We start from the raw sequence: 6,852 nt of genomic DNA, 5'->3' as shown, positions 1-6,852 counted from the left end.
GAATTTCAGTGGCTGCCACCTGAGACTCATGGTGCCTTGGGCGTGAGTGTTGTTCTCACCAGTTGCCACCTGGATCCCAAGTCAAATCAGAAAAATACCCCTTTACACTTATTAAAAAGCATCAGCCCTTGGGGGGATAAACGGGCACATTGGTGTCTATATAAAAAGACTTGCATAAGTAACAAGGGAGAGTGTGGAGGGGTGGGAAGGCTGTGATGAAGCCATCTGGAGCATTTACATTGAAATAGCTGTTTCTTGGATATTTAATGAAAGCATTGCCTGTTGACAACATAGACTGTTCTATCTGTACTGAGAATGACTTCCTTCTTAACTCCACATAGAAAAAAAAAATGCATCGGTATCTTTTAATTTTGTTTTAAATGGCAGTAATTTAAGTCACAGAATAATTCCTTCAGACTTAGGGCTGCCACGAAAAATCTGACCTTTGATATTTCCAGTTTTAAAACAATGGATTCTATAAAAGAATGAAAACACTGAGTGCTGACAGCCATGGTCAGGGGAAAACTTGAATGATGTTGGTCAAATTCTATTCCAAAAATCTCCTTTAAACAATCAGATATGATTCAGCCTATCAAATAAGTTATGAAGTTTCAATCAGTGGAGCTGGAATATCTCCAAGATTAAAAAATTGTAATAATCTAAAACTGATTTCACATATTAAATCAATGTATCCACATAACTATGACATCTAATGTGACTTTTGCTCTGATTTTTTGAAGTTACCATGCTAAAAGAAATACACAAAAAGTTAAAACACAGCCATGTAATACAATAAATAATTTTAATTTTTATTGGGAATTTTCTTCAGTATAAGCATATGTTGTGATTGCAGCTCTAAAACATACTGTTTTATAAGTAACAATAATGGTCAGTTTCTCTGGTTTGATTTGGACACCAACTCCAGTCACCTTTATGAAGAGGACAAGGGCTTGACAGTGTGGGTTAAGAGCAAGTGAGGGTGCAGGAAATATCTCAGAGGTTCAATCCACAAGACATGGTGGTTGGTTGGACGTGGGTAACCATGAAGAGAGCTAGGTTAACATAATTTCCATGCCTTGGAAGCAAGGTGGGTTTTACTGCCATTTACCAAGGTAGGCAACCTGGGGTGTAGTGAGTGTGAAATGACTTCAAATCCATTTGTTTATAGCAAAAAATGAACTTGTAAAGTTTTTTTTTTCACCACCAAAAACCAAAAGTACATATATTATAAGCCCAGATGTAGCAGAGAGAGTGATGCTAAATCTTCTGTAACGGGGGTGTTCCCTTCAATGGCTCCATTTCGCCTAGATCCCAGATCAATCCAGTGTTCTATTGTGGTCCCCACTCTCATTCCGTGTGGAATAGTTGTTATCTAATGATTTTATGTTTGATCCCATACTGCTCATCTGAATTTCTTTCCGACCCGGTTTCTTATCTGATTTCTGGTTCCGGTCAATGAGAGGGAGAGTGTTATCATCATATCAGTGACTGCTCTGGCTTCCAGAAGCATTGTTTAGATTCACCTGAAAGTCTGATTTCTTCCATCTTTTTCTAGTGGCTTCCACAGTGCCTTTTATCCCCAGATTGTCTGTAACACAGGTGCTGTGGCTCAAACTTCCTTTTCTGAGCGGTTCCCTGATTGTAAAGTTGTTTTGATATAAAACAACTTTCATGGCACCTGTGATTGCCCAGCAACACTCAGGAGCTCAGCTGCTGGGGGCCGCTGCTGGGGGCTTGGGGATAAGAACATATGAAGAAGCAAGTGTGGGAGGGGACCGTTAACCTGTAAACACCCAGAGATTGTGAGAACTCTCTAGGGTGTTCGATCTGGACAAGGTGACTCTTGGCTCATCTAAATAGCTCTCCAAAGACCTTGGGGCATTAGCTCCTGCGTGGACAAGTGGTGCGAACCATGCAGTGGCTGGAAGAAAAGCTCATCTTGCCAGCCACCACTGGAGCCTTCTTCCCTAGCAACGTGCTTTAGCAACAGGGACTTTAAATTTCACCCGCCGCTGGACGTCAGCTCCTGATTGGCTAAACTGACTCTCTGGAGAACCAACTCAAGGAAAGTTTCACCTCAGTTAAATTTGGGCTTTATTCCTGTCCTCTCCCCTCTGCCTGGAGCAATCGTGTAATTAATCTATCATTGGTTCATTGGTTTGGAGTGTGTTATTTCTTTATTGGTTTATTAAGTAAGAGACATTATCCTGTATGCTACTGGCTTGTGGAATTCTTACAATTCTCACAGTCAACCTGTGTTAACTAAAATATTGGCAAAGGCAGTCTTAGTCTCTGAGCATAATTTTCCCCCAAACAAAACACAATCCAAAAGAGGAAGATCATGAGGGAGGAAGCTGAGGAAGTGGTTCTGGACATCATGAAGTTAAGATGTCGTAGGTCCAGTTGGCAGTGATATACGTGCATCTGGACTACAAGAGAAGTCAGACAGTTGACAGAGATTTGTGGGGTCCATCGGCAGAATTAGGAGTTGAAATATTGAGCAAGGATATGAGGGTATCTTGATAAAGAAAAGAAGAGGTTAACAGAAGAGCCTTGAAGAAGTCAGAGCTTTCAGAATCAGGGAGAGAAAGAAAAGCCTGAGAGAAGGAAGAATGTTTCAGAAGCAGGAGAAAAGCTAGGAGAACCTGGTGTGATAGAAGCTCACAGAGAGAATTTCAAGAACAAAGAAAGAGTGGGTATTGGTGTTTTGACCCTTAAGCATCTGGTCCCCCTGTGCCTTTCCCTTCATGGTGAGTGGTATGGGTCAAAGGAATTGCCTGTTTTCTATGAGGAGCCCAAAGGGGCCAGGTGCATCCTCTTCTTGTCCTGGGCAGACAGATCTAGCTGGGCCAGTGGGGACAATCTCTTCCATGACTTACAATTTTTTAAAAATTTATTTTATTGAAGTATAGTTGATTTACAACATTGTGTTGCTTGGTTTCTGGTATACAGCAAGGTGATTCAGGTTTTCATATTCTTTTCCATTATGGTTTATCACAGGATATTGAATATAGTTCCCTGTGCTATACAGTAGGACCTTGTTATTCATTCATTCTATATATAATAGTTTACATCTGGTAGTCCCAAACTCACAGTTCATCTCTCCCCCATCCACCCTCCCCCTTGGCAACCACAAGTCTGTTCTCTATGTCTGTGAGTTTGTTTCTGTTTCATAGATATGTTCATTTGTGCCATATTTTACCTTCCACATATAAATGATATCATACGATATTTGTCTTTCTCTTTCTGACTTACTTCACTTAATATGACAATCTCTAGGTCCATCCATGTCACTGCAAATGGCATTATTTTGTTCTTTTTTATGGCTGAGTAGTATTCCATTGTATATATGTACCACATTTTGTTTATCTGTTCATCTGTCAATGGACATTTAGGCTGCTTCCATACCTTGGCTATTGTAAGTAGTTCTGCTATGAACATAGGGGTGCATGTATCTTTTCGAATTAAAGTTTTTTCTGGATATATGCCCAGGAGTGGGATTGCTGGATCATATGGCAACTTTAAGTTTTTTGAGGAAACTCTATACTGTTTTCTACAGTCCTATACCAATTTACATTCCCACCAACAGTGTAGGAGGACTCCTTTTTCTCCCATCCTCTCCAGGATTTATTATTTGAAGACTTTGATGATGGCCATTCTGACTGCCTCTGACTGAGGTGTTACCTCCTTGTAGCTTTGATTTGCATTTCTCTAATAATTAGCAATGTTGGGAATCTTTTCACATGTCTTCTTTGGAGAAATACATGACTTACAACTTTTAATGTGAACAACAAGAACAAAGGGAGCAGTCAGAGTTTAACATCATGATGGTGGTGTGGACAAGACTGTATCTGGTGTGTGAACATAGTGGTCATTCTTTTACCCAGTTCTCTTGTCCCTCCTGACTGTGCAATTTCCTGTTCATTTTTCCAATAAATTCACTTTTACTTAAGATAAATAGCTAATGTAGAGTTAAAATGGGTTATGCCTAAAAAATCTAAAATAGTTTCATTGTATAGATTCAGATTCAGTAATATTAAAATCACCCAAGTTCACAGAGTTAATTATGGCATAAATGGAATTCATGTCTCTTAACTTCCAGGCTAAGACACTGTTTTTTGTTTTATTTTGTTTTATTGTGGTAAAATACACATCACATAAAATTCACCATCTTAACCAATTTTAAGTGCACAGTTCAGTAGTGCTAAGTACATTCACATTGTTGTGAACCAATCACCAGGACCCTTTTCATCTTAGGCTAAGTTGCTTTCCAACGTACCACTGGTGGTACATGACCACCCCAAATCAATCTACCTTCCCAGCCTCCCTTGCAGCTAGGTCTGGCCAATGGGATGTGAGAAGGTGTGGCTTGTGCAGCCTCAATGTTGCAGTCTTGAGAGGAAAGAACGTGTCCTTTTTTTCCCCCTCTTTTCCACTTGAAATTAATGTGGACCATAAGCCATTCTCATGAAGCCAATACCTAGGGATGAAGGTTGAACAAGCATGAAGAACACCATGGACAACTTCATGAAGCAGAGCTGCTACAAGAGCTCCAACTATTATACATTAAAAAATTCCAAGAGTATTTAAGCTACATTTTTTTGGGGGGAGGTGTTTCTCTTAGAGAAGTTGAACCAATTGTACTTTATACAGCCAGACTGACTTGTATTTGCCTTCCTCTTCTCAAACACGACATGAAAAAATACAAGGGATTTGCCTTCTTTCCTACTGAAATGTTGAGTAGGCAGAGATTCACATTTATTATCCTTGGACCCAAAATCCAAGAAGAATGACTCTTAGTTTATCCTGTTAACAAGGTCAAGTTGATGGAGACACACATGCATATAAGGCTGCAGTTCAGTCGTTAGGGGGAAGCTTGGAGGACATTGATTTGGGGCAATGTGTTTTAAGTGGGACCTTTGTACAAAAACAGCTTACCAAATAAATTAAGGAAAAAAAAATAACCATCTTTTTTATTCAGATGTATTTCTGGAAAATAAGTGTGTGCAGGTGGGGCGGGGGATGAGCAACAAGAATACTGCACAAACATTTTAACGTATTCTTACACGTGTGAAACTTGGAATATTCACTCAGGAGCTGACGGTTCCACTAGGTGGTAAAATGCTGGATAAAGAATTCAGGAAAGAATGTTTAAGGTTTATATTTAGCAAATGATGGAGAGCACTATAAACGTATTCGTTCTAATTCACAAAAGTCTATAATTCTTATGAAACATGCATTTTATATAAAGCTGAATTATAATGCTGTATATTTTCTTCTAGAGGCATTTTAGATAGATAAATCAATCATGTACTACTTGGAAAACAAAGCTGCTTAATTTTCCCCCCAGTAACAGTGTATTCAATATAGATGCTCAGTACATTAAAATCACATGTCTATGAATCAGACTTAGGTACAAATCCTGACTCAGCCACTTGCTAGTGTATGATTTGAAAAAAGTTACCTAAATTTTCTGAGCCTCAGTTTCCTCACCTGAAATTGCAGGTAATCATATTGGTACTAGAGGGTTGATATGATGATTAGGGAATATAATTATGTAAAATGCTGAGCAAGTTAAAAGTGCTCCGTGAATTGTGCTTTTTGTTATTATTATCGCTATTTCTAAATGATAATTTCATTATAATAAAGCTTAATTGCTGTGAGTCCCCTCTCCCATGTTTCCTCTTCTTGGATTTTCTTGACCCTGGTGATTTCATGTTTTTCAATATGAATATTGCATTTTAAATTAGAAACATCTCAATTAAAAATGTAAAGGGAATTTCTACTTGAATTAAAATCAGGTTGAATATTTTCTTAAAAGAGGAGCGACAGAGAGAGAATCCAGTTCATATAGAAAAATGCAGAAAACAAAGGAATAAAAAAGAAATTATAAATAACAGGAAACGAAAATGTAAGATCCTTAGTACTTTTTCAGTGTCCAATAAATATTAGGTATCACTAGTGTGAAGTATTATTATTGAAAAACTGTGCATCAACAGAAATAGAGATAAGTTTCTGGAAATTCAAGGAATAGTATACAAAACATTATTTTACCAAACAACTTAACCCATTCAGCCTTAAACGGACAATGCAAGTAAAAAGTAAATAATGATGTATGGGATCCATGCAATATAAATTCTATAATTGAATAGAGTTAATGTTATATATGCATTAATCTTTAGACCTTTCAGAAAATACAATTACTTTAGGCAACTATAGAACACATATAAAATATATGAATCAGAGGATCTTTACTACTTCTAAAAAGCCAAACTTATACAGGCTCTGAATTCCAATGCAGAGAAAATAGAAATTCATTGAAGTTAAAAATTTAAAGCCCCACCTACTCAAAAAATTTAAAAACAACTTTTGTGCTAAAGAGGAAAAAAAAAAGTACAATTTCAAAAATACTTAGAAAATAGTGGTGACAACACTGTGTATTTGTAACTGTGCACTGTGGTCAAAGGTATACTCAGAGGAAAATTCATATATTTTCATTTTTAAATAAAAAGGAATTTAGAGAGACAAACAGCTGTTTAATGCAAGGGCGAGGGAAGTTCGCTGAGACCCTAAATATCTTTAATCAGATAACATTCACTTTAATCAGATAATGTGTATCCTGTATCTGTCATTTTATGACTAGAAAATCATATTGGTTTCCAATGAGATTTACTTTGAAATTATTGTATATGCTCATCATGGGTTGGCTGCAGGTCTGTGCCCTGACTCCCATTTCCAAGATGGTGAAGCAGACCTTAAGGAGATGGATCATGGCACAGGAAAAAGAGAGCATGGCCGAAGCCATGCAGTGGTTCTTAAAAGTTCTGTTCAGTGGTGGCGCATGGATCTTCT

Source organism: Delphinus delphis, chromosome 4 (genome assembly GCF_949987515.2).
Source record: "Delphinus delphis chromosome 4, mDelDel1.2, whole genome shotgun sequence".
NCBI classification, from domain to species: Eukaryota; Metazoa; Chordata; class Mammalia; order Artiodactyla; family Delphinidae; genus Delphinus; species Delphinus delphis.
Note: the sequence above shows the minus strand (reverse complement) of the source record.